At 50.2% G+C, this 24,622-nt stretch overlaps 7 non-coding genes and 14 pseudogenes across 7 annotated transcripts; 7 read left to right on the forward strand and 14 right to left on the reverse strand.

Moving 5' to 3' along the window:
* Positions 1–29: 29 nt before the first annotated feature.
* LOC137330490 (U2 spliceosomal RNA) lies at positions 30–158 on the reverse strand (annotated as a pseudogene).
* An 844-nt stretch (positions 159–1,002) lies between these two features.
* On the reverse strand, positions 1,003–1,205 carry LOC137328763 (U2 spliceosomal RNA; annotated as a pseudogene).
* Positions 1,206–2,446: 1,241 nt separating this feature from the next.
* Positions 2,447–2,612, forward strand: LOC137329133 (U1 spliceosomal RNA). Its single transcript, XR_010964896.1, has one exon. It is a non-coding gene; the product is annotated as a U1 spliceosomal RNA (small nuclear RNA).
* Positions 2,613–3,559: 947 nt separating this feature from the next.
* LOC137330491 (U2 spliceosomal RNA) lies at positions 3,560–3,688 on the reverse strand (annotated as a pseudogene).
* Positions 3,689–4,532: 844 nt separating this feature from the next.
* On the reverse strand, positions 4,533–4,735 carry LOC137328764 (U2 spliceosomal RNA; annotated as a pseudogene).
* A 1,241-nt stretch (positions 4,736–5,976) lies between these two features.
* Positions 5,977–6,142, forward strand: LOC137329144 (U1 spliceosomal RNA). Its single transcript, XR_010964897.1, has one exon. It is a non-coding gene; the product is annotated as a U1 spliceosomal RNA (small nuclear RNA).
* A 943-nt stretch (positions 6,143–7,085) lies between these two features.
* LOC137330493 (U2 spliceosomal RNA) lies at positions 7,086–7,214 on the reverse strand (annotated as a pseudogene).
* An 844-nt stretch (positions 7,215–8,058) lies between these two features.
* On the reverse strand, positions 8,059–8,264 carry LOC137328893 (U2 spliceosomal RNA; annotated as a pseudogene).
* Positions 8,265–9,496: 1,232 nt separating this feature from the next.
* LOC137329155 (U1 spliceosomal RNA) lies at positions 9,497–9,662 on the forward strand. Its single transcript, XR_010964898.1, has one exon. It is a non-coding gene; the product is annotated as a U1 spliceosomal RNA (small nuclear RNA).
* A 939-nt stretch (positions 9,663–10,601) lies between these two features.
* Positions 10,602–10,730, reverse strand: LOC137330494 (U2 spliceosomal RNA; annotated as a pseudogene).
* An 844-nt stretch (positions 10,731–11,574) lies between these two features.
* Positions 11,575–11,780, reverse strand: LOC137328895 (U2 spliceosomal RNA; annotated as a pseudogene).
* Positions 11,781–13,012: 1,232 nt separating this feature from the next.
* LOC137329166 (U1 spliceosomal RNA) lies at positions 13,013–13,178 on the forward strand. Its single transcript, XR_010964899.1, has one exon. It is a non-coding gene; the product is annotated as a U1 spliceosomal RNA (small nuclear RNA).
* Positions 13,179–14,117: 939 nt separating this feature from the next.
* Positions 14,118–14,246, reverse strand: LOC137330496 (U2 spliceosomal RNA; annotated as a pseudogene).
* An 844-nt stretch (positions 14,247–15,090) lies between these two features.
* On the reverse strand, positions 15,091–15,296 carry LOC137328896 (U2 spliceosomal RNA; annotated as a pseudogene).
* A 1,232-nt stretch (positions 15,297–16,528) lies between these two features.
* LOC137329177 (U1 spliceosomal RNA) lies at positions 16,529–16,694 on the forward strand. Its single transcript, XR_010964900.1, has one exon. It is a non-coding gene; the product is annotated as a U1 spliceosomal RNA (small nuclear RNA).
* A 939-nt stretch (positions 16,695–17,633) lies between these two features.
* LOC137330497 (U2 spliceosomal RNA) lies at positions 17,634–17,762 on the reverse strand (annotated as a pseudogene).
* Positions 17,763–18,606: 844 nt separating this feature from the next.
* Positions 18,607–18,812, reverse strand: LOC137328897 (U2 spliceosomal RNA; annotated as a pseudogene).
* Positions 18,813–20,044: 1,232 nt separating this feature from the next.
* Positions 20,045–20,210, forward strand: LOC137329188 (U1 spliceosomal RNA). Its single transcript, XR_010964901.1, has one exon. It is a non-coding gene; the product is annotated as a U1 spliceosomal RNA (small nuclear RNA).
* A 939-nt stretch (positions 20,211–21,149) lies between these two features.
* LOC137330498 (U2 spliceosomal RNA) lies at positions 21,150–21,278 on the reverse strand (annotated as a pseudogene).
* An 844-nt stretch (positions 21,279–22,122) lies between these two features.
* LOC137328898 (U2 spliceosomal RNA) lies at positions 22,123–22,328 on the reverse strand (annotated as a pseudogene).
* Positions 22,329–23,560: 1,232 nt separating this feature from the next.
* On the forward strand, positions 23,561–23,726 carry LOC137329199 (U1 spliceosomal RNA). The gene has a single exon (XR_010964902.1). It is a non-coding gene; the product is annotated as a U1 spliceosomal RNA (small nuclear RNA).
* The last annotated feature ends 896 nt before the right edge of the window (positions 23,727–24,622 follow it).

A 24,622-nucleotide genomic window follows, 5' to 3' on the forward strand; every position in this document is an offset into this window, starting at 1 on the left:
CTGTTTTTCCTTTTGAATATCTCCCCACAGGGAGGTGCACCGTTGCCAGAGACACTGCAATACTGGGTCGATGCGTGGAGTGGACGGAGCCAAGCCCCTATTCCATCTCCCTGTTGCAAAATTCAATTTAATATTCGGTCCCGAAGCCGAGAAGCGATAACCTCCTGAATAGACGTTTGCCATTTGACTGAGTGTGAAAAGACTGAGTGTCAAAGTGGAAATGGCAAGTCAAGCCCTCTGCTGGTGACACTGCTGCTACTGTAGGGAGCCATGTGTTCAGCCTTCTGTATATGTTTGCAGGGGATTGAGGGCAACTCCCCTGGTGGTCCAGTGGTTAGGACGCAACATTTAAAACTCGTTGAGACCCGGGTTCGAATCCCGGTCAGGGGATGATTTTCTGGTGCAGATTAATTGGCACCGTTCAAGAAAATCTCCCATCCTGAGCGCAATGCTCCACCCAAACCAGTGCCTTTTACTCACCTTAACACTCAGTTAGCAGCACAGTTTGATCTCACAGCTTCCAATGTGGCCATTCACAGTGCACTCCCTCCAAACACACACGCACTGTCTGCTCGCATTTTTAAAGTCAGCAACGTGAAGTTATTTCGCCTCTCGCTTGTGGCAGTTTAAACGTTAACATTGTGTCTCTCTCGCGCTCTCTGTTTCGGGAAATGTCTGACTTGGAAACAATTAATTCTGGAACTGCCAGTTTAAAACTGCAGTAATTTTTCCCACAACAACTGGAGTTAAATGTTTCAGGTCAGGAGACCAAGTCTGTGGAAGGTGGCACGTCCCAATACACAGGCTTGCAGCTTCCTGAAAAGTGACCTGAGACTGACGTCTTTCCCTCCAAGGTAAAACTGCAAGAGGGAAAAGGAAGAAAGGGAGTGGCACTCATCCATCCCAGGAGTAAACAAAAAAACCACAGTTGCAATATCTCAGCATTCTGAGTAATAATACAGGCTCCAAAAATCCGTTCAGCATTTTGAATATCTCCCCACAGGGAGGTGCACCGTTGCCAGAGACACTGTAATACTGGGTCGATGCGTGGAGTGGACGGAGCAAGCTCTTGTTCCATCTCCCTGTTCCAAAAATCAATTTAATATTTGGTCCCCAGATAGGGGACATATCAGATATTAAACTGATAAGAACAGAAACTTTTTTTTTTTTTCTGACACTCTGGGGTGCCTTATTGCCTTACAGATTCATTCCAGATTCCTTGCAGTGACATTACATCAAGCCAAAGCTCTACAAGCCAAAGCTCTACACTCTGCCCGAGGGGATTTCTCCCTGACTGCATCCCCCCGGCATACAATGGCAGGAAGGCTCCAAACGGTTGCCTTCCCCCACTTGACCACTTGATCTTAGCCAAAAGGCCGAGAAGCGATAACGCGCTCGATGCGAATTGATCTCCGCTCCTGTTTTCCCTCCCTCTTTGGTCTCTGGCTGACTGTGTCTAAAGCAGTCTAGAAGCACTGCCGTTCTCTCCCACTCTGGCCACATTTTTGCCACCGTTTCTAATTGCAACAGTGGATCAGTTTAAAGAAGTTGCCGTTTTTTCCTTTCTTGCTAGGATTGCTTGACAGATTGGTAAATTTGCCAGTCGGCCACCGATCAGATGGGAGAAGGTGGTGTCTCAACGGACCTCCGTCAGTCAGTCTCAGTCACTAACTCACTGCCGTGGAAGGAAACCGCTTTAAAGAAAACTAGTGACGTGACGTGACGTGTCTCACAGCGAGTGAGTGAGATTGCAACGGCCAATTGAGAAAGAGGTGAGGTGCTGACAATCAGCAGCTCGTGTTTAAACGTTCATTCCACAGCAGGCAAGACCAATCAAAAGAAAATACTGCAGATGCTGGCTCGGCTGGCTGGGCTGGCTGGGCTGGCTGGCTGGAAATGGGAAATAAAAACACAAGACGTGTTAAAGGCTGGTTAAACTGTCGAAAGAAACAAGGCGTTAATGTTTCAGAAGTGCCTATTGAAAGATGTCTCTCAAGCTGCTCCCTGACTGGGCCCTGTCCATTGTCACGTTAATCCCAGGGCGGGGGCGGGACTGCTTTGACCAGGAGACCTGTTTTCTGGGACGCAGGTGTGACATTCCAGGGAGTGCACCTGCTTTGTGCTGATTCGAAACTACCACGACAACGGCAACTTGCAGTTCTATATTACCACGACAACGCGCGTGTATATATTGCTACAGCAACAACTGGAGGCGGGACATTTCCCTTGAAGGGCGACATGCAAACAACCATCGCCGGCACCGCATCGCTGCAGTATTTTCTCCCAGAGTGTATCATCGGATATACGGTACGATATTTGAGCGGAATTAATCTCTCAGAGCATCAGCACGTTGCGAGCGAAGGGACGTTTTGATTCTTAAAACCTGCCCTTGCAATCGTAAAAGGTAGCGAATGCTGTCTAGTGGCAGTGTGTGGCGACACAAAGCATACTTACCTGGCAGGGGAGAATCTGTGATCCCGAAGGCGGATCTCCCAGGACGAGGCTAGCCCATTGCACTTGGGGTGTGCGCTGACGCCTGCGATGTCCCCAAATGCGGGATACTCGACTGCAAAATTTGTGGTAGTGGGGGACTGCGTTCGCGCTCTCCCCTGCATCGAAACGAAAAGTTAGATTGTCGACCCCGCGGTCCACCAATCGGATGGGTGACGGTGTTGTGTGTGTGTGTGTGTGTGTGTGTGTGTACGTATGTCAGTCAGTCTCTCACTCAGAGCTGCTGTGGAAGGAAACCTTTTTAAAAAGAACTTGCATATCGAAAGAAAGATGTGTCTCAAGCTGCCGGGGCCCTGTCCATTGTCACGTTAATGGCTGGACTGCTTTGACCAGGAGACCTGTTTCCTGGGTCGGAGGTGTGAGATTCCAGGGGACCTGCTTTGTGCTGATTTCCAACGGCCGTCCCTCCCTCCCTCCCTCCCCCCAGGCCTTCCTTCTGAACAACTTTGTCGTTTTATCGAGGGCCAGAAGCCTGCCTGTGAAAGGGAAGGATCAGCCGGTCGGCCCCCTGCTGGTCGCTGCTGCTCGTGGAGCAGGCGTGCGTGTCCTCAGCCTCTCGGACAGGTTCCTCAGGCGGTTGAGGCAGCTCCCCCAGGTGGCCCAGTGGTCGAGGACGCAACCTTTTAAATCGTTGAGACCCGGGTTCCAATCCCGGTCGGGGGGATGATTTTCTGGTGCAGATTAATTGGCACCACTCAAAGAAAGTCTCCCCTCCTGAGCGCAATGCTCCACCCTCACCACCACTGCCTTTTCCTCACCGAGACAAACAGACAGTCCGTCCAGTCCAGGAGCGCAGTTTTCATTTGTACTCAGACCCTGCTTGTTTAAAGTTAAGTTATTTTGCAGTTTGAATTATAATCGCTGCCTGCGTGCGAGCGAGCGAGCGAACGAACGAGCGAACGAGCGGCACTCAGCCCAGGAGAAGAAAAGAATAGCACTGAGCTGAGAAAGTAAGTGCAATATATCAGCTTTATTCTCAGTCATAATACGTACACACGGACAGAGACGCTGGGAAAGAGCTGTTTTTCCTTTTGAATATCTCCCCACAGGGAGGTGCACCGTTGCCAGAGACACTGCAATACTGGGTCGATGCGTGGAGTGGACGGAGCCAAGCCCCTATTCCATCTCCCTGTTGCAAAATTCAATTTAATATTCGGTCCCGAAGCCGAGAAGCGATAACCTCCTGAATAGACGTTTGCCATTTGACTGAGTGTGAAAAGACTGAGTGTCAAAGTGGAAATGGCAAGTCAAGCCCTCTGCTGGTGACACTGCTGCTACTGTAGGGAGCCATGTGTTCAGCCTTCTGTATATGTTTGCAGGGGATTGAGGGCAACTCCCCTGGTGGTCCAGTGGTTAGGACGCAACATTTAAAACTCGTTGAGACCCGGGTTCGAATCCCGGTCAGGGGATGATTTTCTGGTGCAGATTAATTGGCACCGTTCAAGAAAATCTCCCATCCTGAGCGCAATGCTCCACCCAAACCAGTGCCTTTTACTCACCTTAACACTCAGTTAGCAGCACAGTTTGATCTCACAGCTTCCAATGTGGCCATTCACAGTGCACTCCCTCCAAACACACACGCACTGTCTGCTCGCATTTTTAAAGTCAGCAACGTGAAGTTATTTCGCCTCTCGCTTGTGGCAGTTTAAACGTTAACATTGTGTCTCTCTCGCGCTCTCTGTTTCGGGAAATGTCTGACTTGGAAACAATTAATTCTGGAACTGCCAGTTTAAAACTGCAGTAATTTTTCCCACAACAACTGGAGTTAAATGTTTCAGGTCAGGAGACCAAGTCTGTGGAAGGTGGCACGTCCCAATACACAGGCTTGCAGCTTCCTGAAAAGTGACCTGAGACTGACGTCTTTCCCTCCAAGGTAAAACTGCAAGAGGGAAAAGGAAGAAAGGGAGTGGCACTCATCCATCCCAGGAGTAAACAAAAAAACCACAGTTGCAATATCTCAGCATTCTGAGTAATAATACAGGCTCCAAAAATCCGTTCAGCATTTTGAATATCTCCCCACAGGGAGGTGCACCGTTGCCAGAGACACTGTAATACTGGGTCGATGCGTGGAGTGGACGGAGCAAGCTCTTGTTCCATCTCCCTGTTCCAAAAATCAATTTAATATTTGGTCCCCAGATAGGGGACATATCAGATATTAAACTGATAAGAACAGAAACTTTTTTTTTTTTTCTGACACTCTGGGGTGCCTTATTGCCTTACAGATTCATTCCAGATTCCTTGCAGTGACATTACATCAAGCCAAAGCTCTACAAGCCAAAGCTCTACACTCTGCCCGAGGGGATTTCTCCCTGACTGCATCCCCCCGGCATACAATGGCAGGAAGGCTCCAAACGGTTGCCTTCCCCCACTTGACCACTTGATCTTAGCCAAAAGGCCGAGAAGCGATAACGCGCTCGATGCGAATTGATCTCCGCTCCTGTTTTCCCTCCCTCTTTGGTCTCTGGCTGACTGTGTCTAAAGCAGTCTAGAAGCACTGCCGTTCTCTCCCACTCTGGCCACATTTTTGCCACCGTTTCTAATTGCAACAGTGGATCAGTTTAAAGAAGTTGCCGTTTTTTCCTTTCTTGCTAGGATTGCTTGACAGATTGGTAAATTTGCCAGTCGGCCACCGATCAGATGGGAGAAGGTGGTGTCTCAACGGACCTCCGTCAGTCAGTCTCAGTCACTAACTCACTGCCGTGGAAGGAAACCGCTTTAAAGAAAACTAGTGACGTGACGTGACGTGTCTCACAGCGAGTGAGTGAGATTGCAACGGCCAATTGAGAAAGAGGTGAGGTGCTGACAATCAGCAGCTCGTGTTTAAACGTTCATTCCACAGCAGGCAAGACCAATCAAAAGAAAATACTGCAGATGCTGGCTCGGCTGGCTGGGCTGGCTGGGCTGGCTGGCTGGAAATGGGAAATAAAAACACAAGACGTGTTAAAGGCTGGTTAAACTGTCGAAAGAAACAAGGCGTTAATGTTTCAGAAGTGCCTATTGAAAGGTGTCTCTCAAGCTGCTCCCTGACTGGGCCCTGTCCATTGTCACGTTAATCCCAGGGCGGGGGCGGGACTGCTTTGACCAGGAGACCTGTTTTCTGGGACGCAGGTGTGACATTCCAGGGAGTGCACCTGCTTTGTGCTGATTCGAAACTACCACGACAACGGCAACTTGCAGTTCTATATTACCACGACAACGCGCGTGTATATATTGCTACAGCAACAACTGGAGGCGGGACATTTCCCTTGAAGGGCGACATGCAAACAACCATCGCCGGCACCGCATCGCTGCAGTATTTTCTCCCAGAGTGTATCATCGGATATACGGTACGATATTTGAGCGGAATTAATCTCTCAGAGCATCAGCACGTTGCGAGCGAAGGGACGTTTTGATTCTTAAAACCTGCCCTTGCAATCGTAAAAGGTAGCGAATGCTGTCTAGTGGCAGTGTGTGGCGACACAAAGCATACTTACCTGGCAGGGGAGAATCTGTGATCCCGAAGGCGGATCTCCCAGGACGAGGCTAGCCCATTGCACTTGGGGTGTGCGCTGACGCCTGCGATGTCCCCAAATGCGGGATACTCGACTGCAAAATTTGTGGTAGTGGGGGACTGCGTTCGCGCTCTCCCCTGCATCGAAACGAAAAGTTAGATTGTCGACCCCGCGGTCCACCAATCGGATGGGTGACGGTGTTGTGTGTGTGTGTGTGTGTGTGTGTACGTATGTCAGTCAGTCTCTCACTCAGAGCTGCTGTGGAAGGAAACCTTTTTAAAAAGAACTTGCATATCGAAAGAAAGATGTGTCTCAAGCTGCCGGGGCCCTGTCCATTGTCACGTTAATGGCTGGACTGCTTTGACCAGGAGACCTGTTTCCTGGGTCGGAGGTGTGAGATTCCAGGGGACCTGCTTTGTGCTGATTTCCAACGGCCGTCCCTCCCTCCCTCCCTCCCCCCAGGCCTTCCTTCTGAACAACTTTGTCGTTTTATCGAGGGCCAGAAGCCTGCCTGTGAAAGGGAAGGATCAGCCGGTCGGCCCCCTGCTGGTCGCTGCTGCTCGTGGAGCAGGCGTGCGTGTCCTCAGCCTCTCGGACAGGTTCCTCAGGCGGTTGAGGCAGCTCCCCCAGGTGGCCCAGTGGTCGAGGACGCAACCTTTTAAATCGTTGAGACCCGGGTTCCAATCCCGGTCGGGGGGATGATTTTCTGGTGCAGATTAATTGGCACCACTCAAAGAAAGTCTCCCCTCCTGAGCGCAATGCTCCACCCTCACCACCACTGCCTTTTCCTCACCGAGACAAACAGACAGTCCGTCCAGTCCAGGAGCGCAGTTTTCATTTGTACTCAGACCCTGCTTGTTTAAAGTTAAGTTATTTTGCAGTTTGAATTATAATCGCTGCCTGCGTGCGAGCGAGCGAGCGAACGAACGAGCGAACGAGCGGCACTCAGCCCAGGAGAAGAAAAGAATAGCACTGAGCTGAGAAAGTAAGTGCAATATATCAGCTTTATTCTCAGTCATAATACGTACACACGGACAGAGACGCTGGGAAAGAGCTGTTTTTCCTTTTGAATATCTCCCCACAGGGAGGTGCACCGTTGCCAGAGACACTGCAATACTGGGTCGATGCGTGGAGTGGACGGAGCCAAGCCCCTATTCCATCTCCCTGTTGCAAAATTCAATTTAATATTCGGTCCCGAAGCCGAGAAGCGATAACCTCCTGAATAGACGTTTGCCATTTGACTGAGTGTGAAAAGACTGAGTGTCAAAGTGGAAATGGCAAGTCAAGCCCTCTGCTGGTGACACTGCTGCTACTGTAGGGAGCCATGTGTTCAGCCTTCTGTATATGTTTGCAGGGGATTGAGGGCAACTCCCCTGGTGGTCCAGTGGTTAGGACGCAACATTTAAAACTCGTTGAGACCCGGGTTCGAATCCCGGTCAGGGGATGATTTTCTGGTGCAGATTAATTGGCACCGTTCAAGAAAATCTCCCATCCTGAGCGCAATGCTCCACCCAAACCAGTGCCTTTTACTCACCTTAACACTCAGTTAGCAGCACAGTTTGATCTCACAGCTTCCAATGTGGCCATTCACAGTGCACTCCCTCCAAACACACACGCACTGTCTGCTCGCATTTTTAAAGTCAGCAACGTGAAGTTATTTCGCCTCTCGCTTGTGGCAGTTTAAACGTTAACATTGTGTCTCTCTCGCGCTCTCTGTTTCGGGAAATGTCTGACTTGGAAACAATTAATTCTGGAACTGCCAGTTTAAAACTGCAGTAATTTTTCCCACAACAACTGGAGTTAAATGTTTCAGGTCAGGAGACCAAGTCTGTGGAAGGTGGCACGTCCCAATACACAGGCTTGCAGCTTCCTGAAAAGTGACCTGAGACTGACGTCTTTCCCTCCAAGGTAAAACTGCAAGAGGGAAAAGGAAGAAAGGGAATGGCACTCATCCATCCCAGGAGTAAACAAGAAAACCACAGTTGCAATATCTCAGCATTCTGAGTAATAATACAGGCTCCAAAAATCCGTTCAGCATTTTGAATATCTCCCCACAGGGAGGTGCACCGTTGCCAGAGACACTGTAATACTGGGTCGATGCGTGGAGTGGACGGAGCAAGCTCTTGTTCCATCTCCCTGTTCCAAAAATCAATTTAATATTTGGTCCCCAGATAGGGGACATATCAGATATTAAACTGATAAGAACAGAAACTTTTTTTTTTTTTTTTCTGACACTCTGGGGTGCCTTATTGCCTTACAGATTCATTCCAGATTCCTTGCAGTGACATTACATCAAGCCAAAGCTCTACAAGCCAAAGCTCTACACTCTGCCCGAGGGGATTTCTCCCTGACTGCATCCCCCCGGCATACAATGGCAGGAAGGCTCCAAATGGTTGCCTTCCCCCACTTGACCACTTGATCTTCGCCAAAAGGCCGAGAAGCGATAACGCGCTCGATGCGAATTGATCTCCGCTCCTGTTTTCCCTCCCTCTTTGGTCTCTGGCTGACTGTGTCTAAAGCAGTCTAGAAGCACTGCCGTTCTCTCCCACTCTGGCCACATTTTTGCCACCGTTTCTAATTGCAACAGTGGATCAGTTTAAAGAAGTTGCCGTTTTTTCCTTTCTTGCTAGGATTGCTTGACAGATTGGTAAATTTGCCAGTCGGCCACCGATCAGATGGGAGAAGGTGGTGTCTCAACGGACCTCCGTCAGTCAGTCTCAGTCACTAACTCACTGCCGTTGAAGGAAACCGCTTTAAAGAAAACTAGTGACGTGACGTGACGTGTCTCACAGCGAGTGAGTGAGATTGCAACGGCCAATTGAGAAAGAGGTGAGGTGCTGACAATCAGCAGCTCGTGTTTAAACGTTCATTCCACAGCAGGCAAGACCAATCAAAAGAAAATACTGCAGATGCTGGCTCGGCTGGCTGGGCTGGCTGGCTGGAAATGGGAAATAAAAACACAAGACGTGTTAAAGGCTGGTTAAACTGTCGAAAGAAACAAGGCGTTAATGTTTCAGAAGTGCCTATTGAAAGATGTCTCTCAAGCTGCTCCCTGACTGGGCCCTGTCCATTGTCACGTTAATCCCAGGGCGGGGGCGGGACTGCTTTGACCAGGAGACCTGTTTTCTGGGACGCAGGTGTGACATTCCAGGGAGTGCACCTGCTTTGTGCTGATTCGAAACGACCACGACAACGGCAACTTGCAGTTCTATATTACCACGACAACGCGCGTGTATATATTGCTACAGCAACAACTGGAGGCGGGACATTTCCCTTGAAGGGCGACATGCAAACAACCATCGCCGGCACCGCATCGCTGCAGTATTTTCTCCCAGAGTGTATCATCGGATATACGGTACGATATTTGAGCGGAATTAATCTCTCAGAGCATCAGCACGTTGCGAGCGAAGGGACGTTTTGATTCTTAAAACCTGCCCTTGCAATCGTAAAAGGTAGCGAATGCTGTCTAGTGGCAGTGTGTGGCGACACAAGGCATACTTACCTGGCAGGGGAGAATCTGTGATCCCGAAGGCGGATCTCCCAGGACGAGGCTAGCCCATTGCACTTGGGGTGTGCGCTGACGCCTGCGATGTCCCCAAATGCGGGATACTCGACTGCAAAATTTGTGGTAGTGGGGGACTGCGTTCGCGCTCTCCCCTGCATCGAAACGAAAAGTTAGATTGTCGACCCCGCGGTCCACCAATCGGATGGGTGACGGTGTTGTGTGTGTGTGTGTGTGTGTGTGTGTGTACGTATGTCAGTCAGTCTCTCACTCAGAGCTGCTGTGGAAGGAAACCTTTTTAAAAAGAACTTGCATATCGAAAGAAAGATGTGTCTCAAGCTGCCGGGGCCCTGTCCATTGTCACGTTAATGGCTGGACTGCTTTGACCAGGAGACCTGTTTCCTGGGTCGGAGGTGTGAGATTCCAGGGGACCTGCTTTGTGCTGATTTCCAACGGCCGTCCCTCCCTCCCCCCAGGCCTTCCTTCTGAACACCTTTGTCGTTTTATCGAGGGCCAGAAGCCTGCCTGTGAAAGGGAAGGATCAGCCGGTCGGCCCCCTGCTGGTCGCTGCTGCTCGTGGAGCAGGCGTGCGTGTCCTCAGCCTCTCGGACAGGTTCCTCAGGCGGTTGAGGCAGCTCCCCCAGGTGGCCCAGTGGTCGAGGACGCAACCTTTCAAATCGTTGAGACCCGGGTTCCAATCCCGGTCGGGGGGATGATTTTCTGGTGCAGATTAATTGGCACCACTCAAAGAAAGTCTCCCCTCCTGAGCGCAATGCTCCACCCTCACCACCACTGCCTTTTCCTCACCGAGACAAACAGACAGTCCGTCCAGTCCAGGAGCGCAGTTTTCATTTGTACTCAGACCCTGCTTGTTTAAAGTTAAGTTATTTTGCAGTTTGAATTATAATCGCTGCCTGCGTGCGAGCGAGCGAGCGAACGAACGAGCGAACGAGCGGCACTCAGCCCAGGAGAAGAAAAGAATAGCACTGAGCTGAGAAAGTAAGTGCAATATATCAGCTTTATTCTCAGTCATAATACGTACACACGGACAGAGACGCTGGGAAAGAGCTGTTTTTCCTTTTGAATATCTCCCCACAGGGAGGTGCACCGTTGCCAGAGACACTGCAATACTGGGTCGATGCGTGGAGTGGACGGAGCCAAGCCCCTATTCCATCTCCCTGTTGCAAAATTCAATTTAATATTCGGTCCCGAAGCCGAGAAGCGATAACCTCCTGAATAGACGTTTGCCATTTGACTGAGTGTGAAAAGACTGAGTGTCAAAGTGGAAATGGCAAGTCAAGCCCTCTGCTGGTGACACTGCTGCTACTGTAGGGAGCCATGTGTTCAGCCTCATGTATCTGTTTCCAGGGGATTGAGGGCAACTCCCCTGGTGGTCCAGTGGTTAGGACGCAACATTTAAAACTCGTTGAGACCCGGGTTCGAATCCCGGTCAGGGGATGATTTTCTGGTGCAGATTAATTGGCACCGTTCAAGAAAATCTCCCATCCTGAGCGCAATGCTCCACCCAAACCAGTGCCTTTTACTCACCTTAACACTCAGTTAGCAGCACAGTTTGATCTCACAGCTTCCAATGTGGCCATTCACAGTGCACTCCCTCCAAACACACACGCACTGTCTGCTCGCATTTTTAAAGTCAGCAACGTGAAGTTATTTCGCCTCTCGCTTGTGGCAGTTTAAACGTTAACATTGTGTCTCTCTCGCGCTCTCTGTTTCGGGAAATGTCTGACTTGGAAACAATTAATTCTGGAACTGCCAGTTTAAAACTGCAGTAATTTTTCACACAACAACTGGAGTTAAATGTTTCAGGTCAGGAGACCAAGTCTGTGGAAGGTGGCACGTCCCAATACACAGGCTTGCAGCTTCCTGAAAAGTGACCTGAGACTGACGTCTTTCCCTCCAAGGTAAAACTGCAAGAGGGAAAAGGAAGAAAGGGAATGGCACTCATCCATCCCAGGAGTAAACAAGAAAACCACAGTTGCAATATCTCAGCATTCTGAGTAATAATACAGGCTCCAAAAATCCGTTCAGCATTTTGAATATCTCCCCACAGGGAGGTGCACCGTTGCCAGAGACACTGTAATACTGGGTCGATGCGTGGAGTGGACGGAGCAAGCTCTTGTTCCATCTCCCTGTTCCAAAAATCAATTTAATATTTGGTCCCCAGATAGGGGACATATCAGATATTAAACTGATAAGAACAGAAACTTTTTTTTTTTTTTTTCTGACACTCTGGGGTGCCTTATTGCCTTACAGATTCATTCCAGATTCCTTGCAGTGACATTACATCAAGCCAAAGCTCTACAAGCCAAAGCTCTACACTCTGCCCGAGGGGATTTCTCCCTGACTGCATCCCCCCGGCATACAATGGCAGGAAGGCTCCAAATGGTTGCCTTCCCCCACTTGACCACTTGATCTTCGCCAAAAGGCCGAGAAGCGATAACGCGCTCGATGCGAATTGATCTCCGCTCCTGTTTTCCCTCCCTCTTTGGTCTCTGGCTGACTGTGTCTAAAGCAGTCTAGAAGCACTGCCGTTCTCTCCCACTCTGGGCACATTTTTGCCACCGTTTCTAATTGCAACAGTGGATCAGTTTAAAGAAGTTGCCGTTTTTTCCTTTCTTGCTAGGATTGCTTGACAGATTGGTAAATTTGCCAGTCGGCCACCGATCAGATGGGAGAAGGTGGTGTCTCAACGGACCTCCGTCAGTCAGTCTCAGTCACTAACTCACTGCCGTTGAAGGAAACCGCTTTAAAGAAAACTAGTGACGTGACGTGACGTGTCTCACAGCGAGTGAGTGAGATTGCAACGGCCAATTGAGAAAGAGGTGAGGTGCTGACAATCAGCAGCTCGTGTTTAAACGTTCATTCCACAGCAGGCAAGACCAATCAAAAGAAAATACTGCAGATGCTGGCTCGGCTGGCTGGGCTGGCTGGCTGGAAATGGGAAATAAAAACACAAGACGTGTTAAAGGCTGGTTAAACTGTCGAAAGAAACAAGGCGTTAATGTTTCAGAAGTGCCTATTGAAAGATGTCTCTCAAGCTGCTCCCTGACTGGGCCCTGTCCATTGTCACGTTAATCCCAGGGCGGGGGCGGGACTGCTTTGACCAGGAGACCTGTTTTCTGGGACGCAGGTGTGACATTCCAGGGAGTGCACCTGCTTTGTGCTGATTCGAAACGACCACGACAACGGCAACTTGCAGTTCTATATTACCACGACAACGCGCGTGTATATATTGCTACAGCAACAACTGGAGGCGGGACATTTCCCTTGAAGGGCGACATGCAAACAACCATCGCCGGCACCGCATCGCTGCAGTATTTTCTCCCAGAGTGTATCATCGGATATACGGTACGATATTTGAGCGGAATTAATCTCTCAGAGCATCAGCACGTTGCGAGCGAAGGGACGTTTTGATTCTTAAAACCTGCCCTTGCAATCGTAAAAGGTAGCGAATGCTGTCTAGTGGCAGTGTGTGGCGACACAAGGCATACTTACCTGGCAGGGGAGAATCTGTGATCCCGAAGGCGGATCTCCCAGGACGAGGCTAGCCCATTGCACTTGGGGTGTGCGCTGACGCCTGCGATGTCCCCAAATGCGGGATACTCGACTGCAAAATTTGTGGTAGTGGGGGACTGCGTTCGCGCTCTCCCCTGCATCGAAACGAAAAGTTAGATTGTCGACCCCGCGGTCCACCAATCGGATGGGTGACGGTGTTGTGTGTGTGTGTGTGTGTGTGTGTGTGTACGTATGTCAGTCAGTCTCTCACTCAGAGCTGCTGTGGAAGGAAACCTTTTTAAAAAGAACTTGCATATCGAAAGAAAGATGTGTCTCAAGCTGCCGGGGCCCTGTCCATTGTCACGTTAATGGCTGGACTGCTTTGACCAGGAGACCTGTTTCCTGGGTCGGAGGTGTGAGATTCCAGGGGACCTGCTTTGTGCTGATTTCCAACGGCCGTCCCTCCCTCCCCCCAGGCCTTCCTTCTGAACACCTTTGTCGTTTTATCGAGGGCCAGAAGCCTGCCTGTGAAAGGGAAGGATCAGCCGGTCGGCCCCCTGCTGGTCGCTGCTGCTCGTGGAGCAGGCGTGCGTGTCCTCAGCCTCTCGGACAGGTTCCTCAGGCGGTTGAGGCAGCTCCCCCAGGTGGCCCAGTGGTCGAGGACGCAACCTTTCAAATCGTTGAGACCCGGGTTCCAATCCCGGTCGGGGGGATGATTTTCTGGTGCAGATTAATTGGCACCACTCAAAGAAAGTCTCCCCTCCTGAGCGCAATGCTCCACCCTCACCACCACTGCCTTTTCCTCACCGAGACAAACAGACAGTCCGTCCAGTCCAGGAGCGCAGTTTTCATTTGTACTCAGACCCTGCTTGTTTAAAGTTAAGTTATTTTGCAGTTTGAATTATAATCGCTGCCTGCGTGCGAGCGAGCGAGCGAACGAACGAGCGAACGAGCGGCACTCAGCCCAGGAGAAGAAAAGAATAGCACTGAGCTGAGAAAGTAAGTGCAATATATCAGCTTTATTCTCAGTCATAATACGTACACACGGACAGAGACGCTGGGAAAGAGCTGTTTTTCCTTTTGAATATCTCCCCACAGGGAGGTGCACCGTTGCCAGAGACACTGCAATACTGGGTCGATGCGTGGAGTGGACGGAGCCAAGCCCCTATTCCATCTCCCTGTTGCAAAATTCAATTTAATATTCGGTCCCGAAGCCGAGAAGCGATAACCTCCTGAATAGACGTTTGCCATTTGACTGAGTGTGAAAAGACTGAGTGTCAAAGTGGAAATGGCAAGTCAAGCCCTCTGCTGGTGACACTGCTGCTACTGTAGGGAGCCATGTGTTCAGCCTCATGTATCTGTTTCCAGGGGATTGAGGGCAACTCCCCTGGTGGTCCAGTGGTTAGGACGCAACATTTAAAACTCGTTGAGACCCGGGTTCGAATCCCGGTCAGGGGATGATTTTCTGGTGCAGATTAATTGGCACCGTTCAAGAAAATCTCCCATCCTGAGCGCAATGCTCCACCCAAACCAGTGCCTTTTACTCACCTTAACACTCAGTTAGCAGCACAGTTTGATCTCACAGCTTCCAATGTGGCCATTCACAGTGCACTCCCTCCAAACACACACGCACTGTCTGCTCGCATTTTTAAAGTCAGCAACGTGAAGTTATTTCGCCTCTCGCTTGTGGCAGTTTAAACGTTAACATTGTGTCTCTCTCGCGCTCTCTGTTTCGGGAAATGTCTGACTTGGAAACAATTAATTCTGGAACTGCCAGTTTAAAACTGCAGTAATTTTTCACACAACAACTGGAGTTAAATGTTTCAGGTCAGGAGACCAAGTCTGTGGAAGGTGGCACGTCCCAATACACAGGCTTGCAGCTTCCTGAAAAGTGACCTGAGACTGACGTCTTTCCCTCCAAGGTAAAACTGCAAGAGGGAAAAGGAAGAAAGGGAATGGCACTCATCCATCCCAGGAGTAAACAAGAAAACCACAGTTGCAATATCTCAGCATTCTGAGTAATAATACAGGCTCCAAAAATCCGTTCAGCATTTTGAATATCTCCCCACAGGGAGGTGCACCGTTGCCAGAGACACTGTAATACTGGGTCGATGCGTGGAGTGGACGGAGCAAGCTCTTGTTCCATCTCCCTGTTCCAAAAATCAATTTAATATTTGGTCCCCAGATAGGGGACATATCAGATATTAAACTGATAAGAACAGAAACTTTTTTTTTTTTTTTTCTGACACTCTGGGGTGCCTTATTGCCTTACAGATTCATTCCAGATTCCTTGCAGTGACATTACATCAAGCCAAAGCTCTACAAGCCAAAGCTCTACACTCTGCCCGAGGGGATTTCTCCCTGACTGCATCCCCCCGGCATACAATGGCAGGAAGGCTCCAAATGGTTGCCTTCCCCCACTTGACCACTTGATCTTCGCCAAAAGGCCGAGAAGCGATAACGCGCTCGATGCGAATTGATCTCCGCTCCTGTTTTCCCTCCCTCTTTGGTCTCTGGCTGACTGTGTCTAAAGCAGTCTAGAAGCACTGCCGTTCTCTCCCACTCTGGGCACATTTTTGCCACCGTTTCTAATTGCAACAGTGGATCAGTTTAAAGAAGTTGCCGTTTTTTCCTTTCTTGCTAGGATTGCTTGACAGATTGGTAAATTTGCCAGTCGGCCACCGATCAGATGGGAGAAGGTGGTGTCTCAACGGACCTCCGTCAGTCAGTCTCAGTCACTAACTCACTGCCGTTGAAGGAAACCGCTTTAAAGAAAACTAGTGACGTGACGTGACGTGTCTCACAGCGAGTGAGTGAGATTGCAACGGCCAATTGAGAAAGAGGTGAGGTGCTGACAATCAGCAGCTCGTGTTTAAACGTTCATTCCACAGCAGGCAAGACCAATCAAAAGAAAATACTGCAGATGCTGGCTCGGCTGGCTGGGCTGGCTGGCTGGAAATGGGAAATAAAAACACAAGACGTGTTAAAGGCTGGTTAAACTGTCGAAAGAAACAAGGCGTTAATGTTTCAGAAGTGCCTATTGAAAGATGTCTCTCAAGCTGCTCCCTGACTGGGCCCTGTCCATTGTCACGTTAATCCCAGGGCGGGGGCGGGACTGCTTTGACCAGGAGACCTGTTTTCTGGGACGCAGGTGTGACATTCCAGGGAGTGCACCTGCTTTGTGCTGATTCGAAACGACCACGACAACGGCAACTTGCAGTTCTATATTACCACGACAACGCGCGTGTATATATTGCTACAGCAACAACTGGAGGCGGGACATTTCCCTTGAAGGGCGACATGCAAACAACCATCGCCGGCACCGCATCGCTGCAGTATTTTCTCCCAGAGTGTATCATCGGATATACGGTACGATATTTGAGCGGAATTAATCTCTCAGAGCATCAGCACGTTGCGAGCGAAGGGACGTTTTGATTCTTAAAACCTGCCCTTGCAATCGTAAAAGGTAGCGAATGCTGTCTAGTGGCAGTGTGTGGCGACACAAGGCATACTTACCTGGCAGGGGAGAATCTGTGATCCCGAAGGCGGATCTCCCAGGACGAGGCTAGCCCATTGCACTTGGGGTGTGCGCTGACGCCTGCGATGTCCCCAAATGCGGGATACTCGACTGCAAAATTTGTGGTAGTGGGGGACTGCGTTCGCGCTCTCCCCTGCATCGAAACGAAAAGTTAGATTGTCGACCCCGCGGTCCACCAATCGGATGGGTGACGGTGTTGTGTGTGTGTGTGTGTGTGTGTGTGTGTACGTATGTCAGTCAGTCTCTCACTCAGAGCTGCTGTGGAAGGAAACCTTTTTAAAAAGAACTTGCATATCGAAAGAAAGATGTGTCTCAAGCTGCCGGGGCCCTGTCCATTGTCACGTTAATGGCTGGACTGCTTTGACCAGGAGACCTGTTTCCTGGGTCGGAGGTGTGAGATTCCAGGGGACCTGCTTTGTGCTGATTTCCAACGGCCGTCCCTCCCTCCCCCCAGGCCTTCCTTCTGAACACCTTTGTCGTTTTATCGAGGGCCAGAAGCCTGCCTGTGAAAGGGAAGGATCAGCCGGTCGGCCCCCTGCTGGTCGCTGCTGCTCGTGGAGCAGGCGTGCGTGTCCTCAGCCTCTCGGACAGGTTCCTCAGGCGGTTGAGGCAGCTCCCCCAGGTGGCCCAGTGGTCGAGGACGCAACCTTTCAAATCGTTGAGACCCGGGTTCCAATCCCGGTCGGGGGGATGATTTTCTGGTGCAGATTAATTGGCACCACTCAAAGAAAGTCTCCCCTCCTGAGCGCAATGCTCCACCCTCACCACCACTGCCTTTTCCTCACCGAGACAAACAGACAGTCCGTCCAGTCCAGGAGCGCAGTTTTCATTTGTACTCAGACCCTGCTTGTTTAAAGTTAAGTTATTTTGCAGTTTGAATTATAATCGCTGCCTGCGTGCGAGCGAGCGAGCGAACGAACGAGCGAACGAGCGGCACTCAGCCCAGGAGAAGAAAAGAATAGCACTGAGCTGAGAAAGTAAGTGCAATATATCAGCTTTATTCTCAGTCATAATACGTACACACGGACAGAGACGCTGGGAAAGAGCTGTTTTTCCTTTTGAATATCTCCCCACAGGGAGGTGCACCGTTGCCAGAGACACTGCAATACTGGGTCGATGCGTGGAGTGGACGGAGCCAAGCCCCTATTCCATCTCCCTGTTGCAAAATTCAATTTAATATTCGGTCCCGAAGCCGAGAAGCGATAACCTCCTGAATAGACGTTTGCCATTTGACTGAGTGTGAAAAGACTGAGTGTCAAAGTGGAAATGGCAAGTCAAGCCCTCTGCTGGTGACACTGCTGCTACTGTAGGGAGCCATGTGTTCAGCCTCATGTATCTGTTTCCAGGGGATTGAGGGCAACTCCCCTGGTGGTCCAGTGGTTAGGACGCAACATTTAAAACTCGTTGAGACCCGGGTTCGAATCCCGGTCAGGGGATGATTTTCTGGTGCAGATTAATTGGCACCGTTCAAGAAAATCTCCCATCCTGAGCGCAATGCTCCACCCAAACCAGTGCCTTTTACTCACCTTAACACTCAGTTAGCAGCACAGTTTGATCTCACAGCTTCCAATGTGGCCATTCACAGTGCACTCCCTCCAAACACACACGCACTGTCTGCTCGCATTTTTAAAGTCAGCAACGTGAAGTTATTTCGCCTCTCGCTTGTGGCAGTTTAAACGTTAACATTGTGTCTCTCTCGCGCTCTCTGTTTCGGGAAATGTCTGACTTGGAAACAATTAATTCTGGAACTGCCAGTTTAAAACTGCAGTAATTTTTCACACAACAACTGGAGTTAAATGTTTCAGGTCAGGAGACCAAGTCTGTGGAAGGTGGCACGTCCCAATACACAGGCTTGCAGCTTCCTGAAAAGTGACCTGAGACTGACGTCTTTCCCTCCAAGGTAAAACTGCAAGAGGGAAAAGGAAGAAAGGGAATGGCACTCATCCATCCCAGGAGTAAACAAGAAAACCACAGTTGCAATATCTCAGCATTCTGAGTAATAATACAGGCTCCAAAAATCCGTTCAGCATTTTGAATATCTCCCCACAGGGAGGTGCACCGTTGCCAGAGACACTGTAATACTGGGTCGATGCGTGGAGTGGACGGAGCAAGCTCTTGTTCCATCTCCCTGTTCCAAAAATCAATTTAATATTTGGTCCCCAGATAGGGGACATATCAGATATTAAACTGATAAGAACAGAAACTTTTTTTTTTTTTTTTCTGACACTCTGGGGTGCCTTATTGCCTTACAGATTCATTCCAGATTCCTTGCAGTGACATTACATCAAGCCAAAGCTCTACAAGCCAAAGCTCTACACTCTGCCCGAGGGGATTTCTCCCTGACTGCATCCCCCCGGCATACAATGGCAGGAAGGCTCCAAATGGTTGCCTTCCCCCACTTGACCACTTGATCTTCGCCAAAAGGCCGAGAAGCGATAACGCGCTCGATGCGAATTGATCTCCGCTCCTGTTTTCCCTCCCTCTTTGGTCTCTGGCTGACTGTGTCTAAAGCAGTCTAGAAGCACTGCCGTTCTCTCCCACTCTGGGCACATTTTTGCCACCGTTTCTAATTGCAACAGTGGATCAGTTTAAAGAAGTTGCCGTTTTTTCCTTTCTTGCTAGGATTGCTTGACAGATTGGTAAATTTGCCAGTCGGCCACCGATCAGATGGGAGAAGGTGGTGTCTCAACGGACCTCCGTCAGTCAGTCTCAGTCACTAACTCACTGCCGTTGAAGGAAACCGCTTTAAAGAAAACTAGTGACGTGACGTGACGTGTCTCACAGCGAGTGAGTGAGATTGCAACGGCCAATTGAGAAAGAGGTGAGGTGCTGACAATCAGCAGCTCGTGTTTAAACGTTCATTCCACAGCAGGCAAGACCAATCAAAAGAAAATACTGCAGATGCTGGCTCGGCTGGCTGGGCTGGCTGGCTGGAAATGGGAAATAAAAACACAAGACGTGTTAAAGGCTGGTTAAACTGTCGAAAGAAACAAGGCGTTAATGTTTCAGAAGTGCCTATTGAAAGATGTCTCTCAAGCTGCTCCCTGACTGGGCCCTGTCCATTGTCACGTTAATCCCAGGGCGGGGGCGGGACTGCTTTGACCAGGAGACCTGTTTTCTGGGACGCAGGTGTGACATTCCAGGGAGTGCACCTGCTTTGTGCTGATTCGAAACGACCACGACAACGGCAACTTGCAGTTCTATATTACCACGACAACGCGCGTGTATATATTGCTACAGCAACAACTGGAGGCGGGACATTTCCCTTGAAGGGCGACATGCAAACAACCATCGCCGGCACCGCATCGCTGCAGTATTTTCTCCCAGAGTGTATCATCGGATATACGGTACGATATTTGAGCGGAATTAATCTCTCAGAGCATCAGCACGTTGCGAGCGAAGGGACGTTTTGATTCTTAAAACCTGCCCTTGCAATCGTAAAAGGTAGCGAATGCTGTCTAGTGGCAGTGTGTGGCGACACAAGGCATACTTACCTGGCAGGGGAGAATCTGTGATCCCGAAGGCGGATCTCCCAGGACGAGGCTAGCCCATTGCACTTGGGGTGTGCGCTGACGCCTGCGATGTCCCCAAATGCGGGATACTCGACTGCAAAATTTGTGGTAGTGGGGGACTGCGTTCGCGCTCTCCCCTGCATCGAAACGAAAAGTTAGATTGTCGACCCCGCGGTCCACCAATCGGATGGGTGACGGTGTTGTGTGTGTGTGTGTGTGTGTGTGTGTGTACGTATGTCAGTCAGTCTCTCACTCAGAGCTGCTGTGGAAGGAAACCTTTTTAAAAAGAACTTGCATATCGAAAGAAAGATGTGTCTCAAGCTGCCGGGGCCCTGTCCATTGTCACGTTAATGGCTGGACTGCTTTGACCAGGAGACCTGTTTCCTGGGTCGGAGGTGTGAGATTCCAGGGGACCTGCTTTGTGCTGATTTCCAACGGCCGTCCCTCCCTCCCCCCAGGCCTTCCTTCTGAACACCTTTGTCGTTTTATCGAGGGCCAGAAGCCTGCCTGTGAAAGGGAAGGATCAGCCGGTCGGCCCCCTGCTGGTCGCTGCTGCTCGTGGAGCAGGCGTGCGTGTCCTCAGCCTCTCGGACAGGTTCCTCAGGCGGTTGAGGCAGCTCCCCCAGGTGGCCCAGTGGTCGAGGACGCAACCTTTCAAATCGTTGAGACCCGGGTTCCAATCCCGGTCGGGGGGATGATTTTCTGGTGCAGATTAATTGGCACCACTCAAAGAAAGTCTCCCCTCCTGAGCGCAATGCTCCACCCTCACCACCACTGCCTTTTCCTCACCGAGACAAACAGACAGTCCGTCCAGTCCAGGAGCGCAGTTTTCATTTGTACTCAGACCCTGCTTGTTTAAAGTTAAGTTATTTTGCAGTTTGAATTATAATCGCTGCCTGCGTGCGAGCGAGCGAGCGAACGAACGAGCGAACGAGCGGCACTCAGCCCAGGAGAAGAAAAGAATAGCACTGAGCTGAGAAAGTAAGTGCAATATATCAGCTTTATTCTCAGTCATAATACGTACACACGGACAGAGACGCTGGGAAAGAGCTGTTTTTCCTTTTGAATATCTCCCCACAGGGAGGTGCACCGTTGCCAGAGACACTGCAATACTGGGTCGATGCGTGGAGTGGACGGAGCCAAGCCCCTATTCCATCTCCCTGTTGCAAAATTCAATTTAATATTCGGTCCCGAAGCCGAGAAGCGATAACCTCCTGAATAGACGTTTGCCATTTGACTGAGTGTGAAAAGACTGAGTGTCAAAGTGGAAATGGCAAGTCAAGCCCTCTGCTGGTGACACTGCTGCTACTGTAGGGAGCCATGTGTTCAGCCTCATGTATCTGTTTCCAGGGGATTGAGGGCAACTCCCCTGGTGGTCCAGTGGTTAGGACGCAACATTTAAAACTCGTTGAGACCCGGGTTCGAATCCCGGTCAGGGGATGATTTTCTGGTGCAGATTAATTGGCACCGTTCAAGAAAATCTCCCATCCTGAGCGCAATGCTCCACCCAAACCAGTGCCTTTTACTCACCTTAACACTCAGTTAGCAGCACAGTTTGATCTCACAGCTTCCAATGTGGCCATTCACAGTGCACTCCCTCCAAACACACACGCACTGTCTGCTCGCATTTTTAAAGTCAGCAACGTGAAGTTATTTCGCCTCTCGCTTGTGGCAGTTTAAACGTTAACATTGTGTCTCTCTCGCGCTCTCTGTTTCGGGAAATGTCTGACTTGGAAACAATTAATTCTGGAACTGCCAGTTTAAAACTGCAGTAATTTTTCACACAACAACTGGAGTTAAATGTTTCAGGTCAGGAGACCAAGTCTGTGGAAGGTGGCACGTCCCAATACACAGGCTTGCAGCTTCCTGAAAAGTGACCTGAGACTGACGTCTTTCCCTCCAAGGTAAAACTGCAAGAGGGAAAAGGAAGAAAGGGAATGGCACTCATCCATCCCAGGAGTAAACAAGAAAACCACAGTTGCAATATCTCAGCATTCTGAGTAATAATACAGGCTCCAAAAATCCGTTCAGCATTTTGAATATCTCCCCACAGGGAGGTGCACCGTTGCCAGAGACACTGTAATACTGGGTCGATGCGTGGAGTGGACGGAGCAAGCTCTTGTTCCATCTCCCTGTTCCAAAAATCAATTTAATATTTGGTCCCCAGATAGGGGACATATCAGATATTAAACTGATAAGAACAGAAACTTTTTTTTTTTTTTTTCTGACACTCTGGGGTGCCTTATTGCCTTACAGATTCATTCCAGATTCCTTGCAGTGACATTACATCAAGCCAAAGCTCTACAAGCCAAAGCTCTACACTCTGCCCGAGGGGATTTCTCCCTGACTGCATCCCCCCGGCATACAATGGCAGGAAGGCTCCAAATGGTTGCCTTCCCCCACTTGACCACTTGATCTTCGCCAAAAGGCCGAGAAGCGATAACGCGCTCGATGCGAATTGATCTCCGCTCCTGTTTTCCCTCCCTCTTTGGTCTCTGGCTGACTGTGTCTAAAGCAGTCTAGAAGCACTGCCGTTCTCTCCCACTCTGGGCACATTTTTGCCACCGTTTCTAATTGCAACAGTGGATCAGTTTAAAGAAGTTGCCGTTTTTTCCTTTCTTGCTAGGATTGCTTGACAGATTGGTAAATTTGCCAGTCGGCCACCGATCAGATGGGAGAAGGTGGTGTCTCAACGGACCTCCGTCAGTCAGTCTCAGTCACTAACTCACTGCCGTTGAAGGAAACCGCTTTAAAGAAAACTAGTGACGTGACGTGACGTGTCTCACAGCGAGTGAGTGAGATTGCAACGGCCAATTGAGAAAGAGGTGAGGTGCTGACAATCAGCAGCTCGTGTTTAAACGTTCATTCCACAGCAGGCAAGACCAATCAAAAGAAAATACTGCAGATGCTGGCTCGGCTGGCTGGGCTGGCTGGCTGGAAATGGGAAATAAAAACACAAGACGTGTTAAAGGCTGGTTAAACTGTCGAAAGAAACAAGGCGTTAATGTTTCAGAAGTGCCTATTGAAAGATGTCTCTCAAGCTGCTCCCTGACTGGGCCCTGTCCATTGTCACGTTAATCCCAGGGCGGGGGCGGGACTGCTTTGACCAGGAGACCTGTTTTCTGGGACGCAGGTGTGACATTCCAGGGAGTGCACCTGCTTTGTGCTGATTCGAAACGACCACGACAACGGCAACTTGCAGTTCTATATTACCACGACAACGCGCGTGTATATATTGCTACAGCAACAACTGGAGGCGGGACATTTCCCTTGAAGGGCGACATGCAAACAACCATCGCCGGCACCGCATCGCTGCAGTATTTTCTCCCAGAGTGTATCATCGGATATACGGTACGATATTTGAGCGGAATTAATCTCTCAGAGCATCAGCACGTTGCGAGCGAAGGGACGTTTTGATTCTTAAAACCTGCCCTTGCAATCGTAAAAGGTAGCGAATGCTGTCTAGTGGCAGTGTGTGGCGACACAAGGCATACTTACCTGGCAGGGGAGAATCTGTGATCCCGAAGGCGGATCTCCCAGGACGAGGCTAGCCCATTGCACTTGGGGTGTGCGCTGACGCCTGCGATGTCCCCAAATGCGGGATACTCGACTGCAAAATTTGTGGTAGTGGGGGACTGCGTTCGCGCTCTCCCCTGCATCGAAACGAAAAGTTAGATTGTCGACCCCGCGGTCCACCAATCGGATGGGTGACGGTGTTGTGTGTGTGTGTGTGTGTGTGTGTGTGTACGTATGTCAGTCAGTCTCTCACTCAGAGCTGCTGTGGAAGGAAACCTTTTTAAAAAGAACTTGCATATCGAAAGAAAGATGTGTCTCAAGCTGCCGGGGCCCTGTCCATTGTCACGTTAATGGCTGGACTGCTTTGACCAGGAGACCTGTTTCCTGGGTCGGAGGTGTGAGATTCCAGGGGACCTGCTTTGTGCTGATTTCCAACGGCCGTCCCTCCCTCCCCCCAGGCCTTCCTTCTGAACACCTTTGTCGTTTTATCGAGGGCCAGAAGCCTGCCTGTGAAAGGGAAGGATCAGCCGGTCGGCCCCCTGCTGGTCGCTGCTGCTCGTGGAGCAGGCGTGCGTGTCCTCAGCCTCTCGGACAGGTTCCTCAGGCGGTTGAGGCAGCTCCCCCAGGTGGCCCAGTGGTCGAGGACGCAACCTTTCAAATCGTTGAGACCCGGGTTCCAATCCCGGTCGGGGGGATGATTTTCTGGTGCAGATTAATTGGCACCACTCAAAGAAAGTCTCCCCTCCTGAGCGCAATGCTCCACCCTCACCACCACTGCCTTTTCCTCACCGAGACAAACAGACAGTCCGTCCAGTCCAGGAGCGCAGTTTTCATTTGTACTCAGACCCTGCTTGTTTAAAGTTAAGTTATTTTGCAGTTTGAATTATAATCGCTGCCTGCGTGCGAGCGAGCGAGCGAACGAACGAGCGAACGAGCGGCACTCAGCCCAGGAGAAGAAAAGAATAGCACTGAGCTGAGAAAGTAAGTGCAATATATCAGCTTTATTCTCAGTCATAATACGTACACACGGACAGAG

Source organism: Heptranchias perlo, chromosome 12 (genome assembly GCF_035084215.1).
Source record: "Heptranchias perlo isolate sHepPer1 chromosome 12, sHepPer1.hap1, whole genome shotgun sequence".
In the NCBI taxonomy this organism is placed as follows: Eukaryota; Metazoa; Chordata; class Chondrichthyes; order Hexanchiformes; family Hexanchidae; genus Heptranchias; species Heptranchias perlo.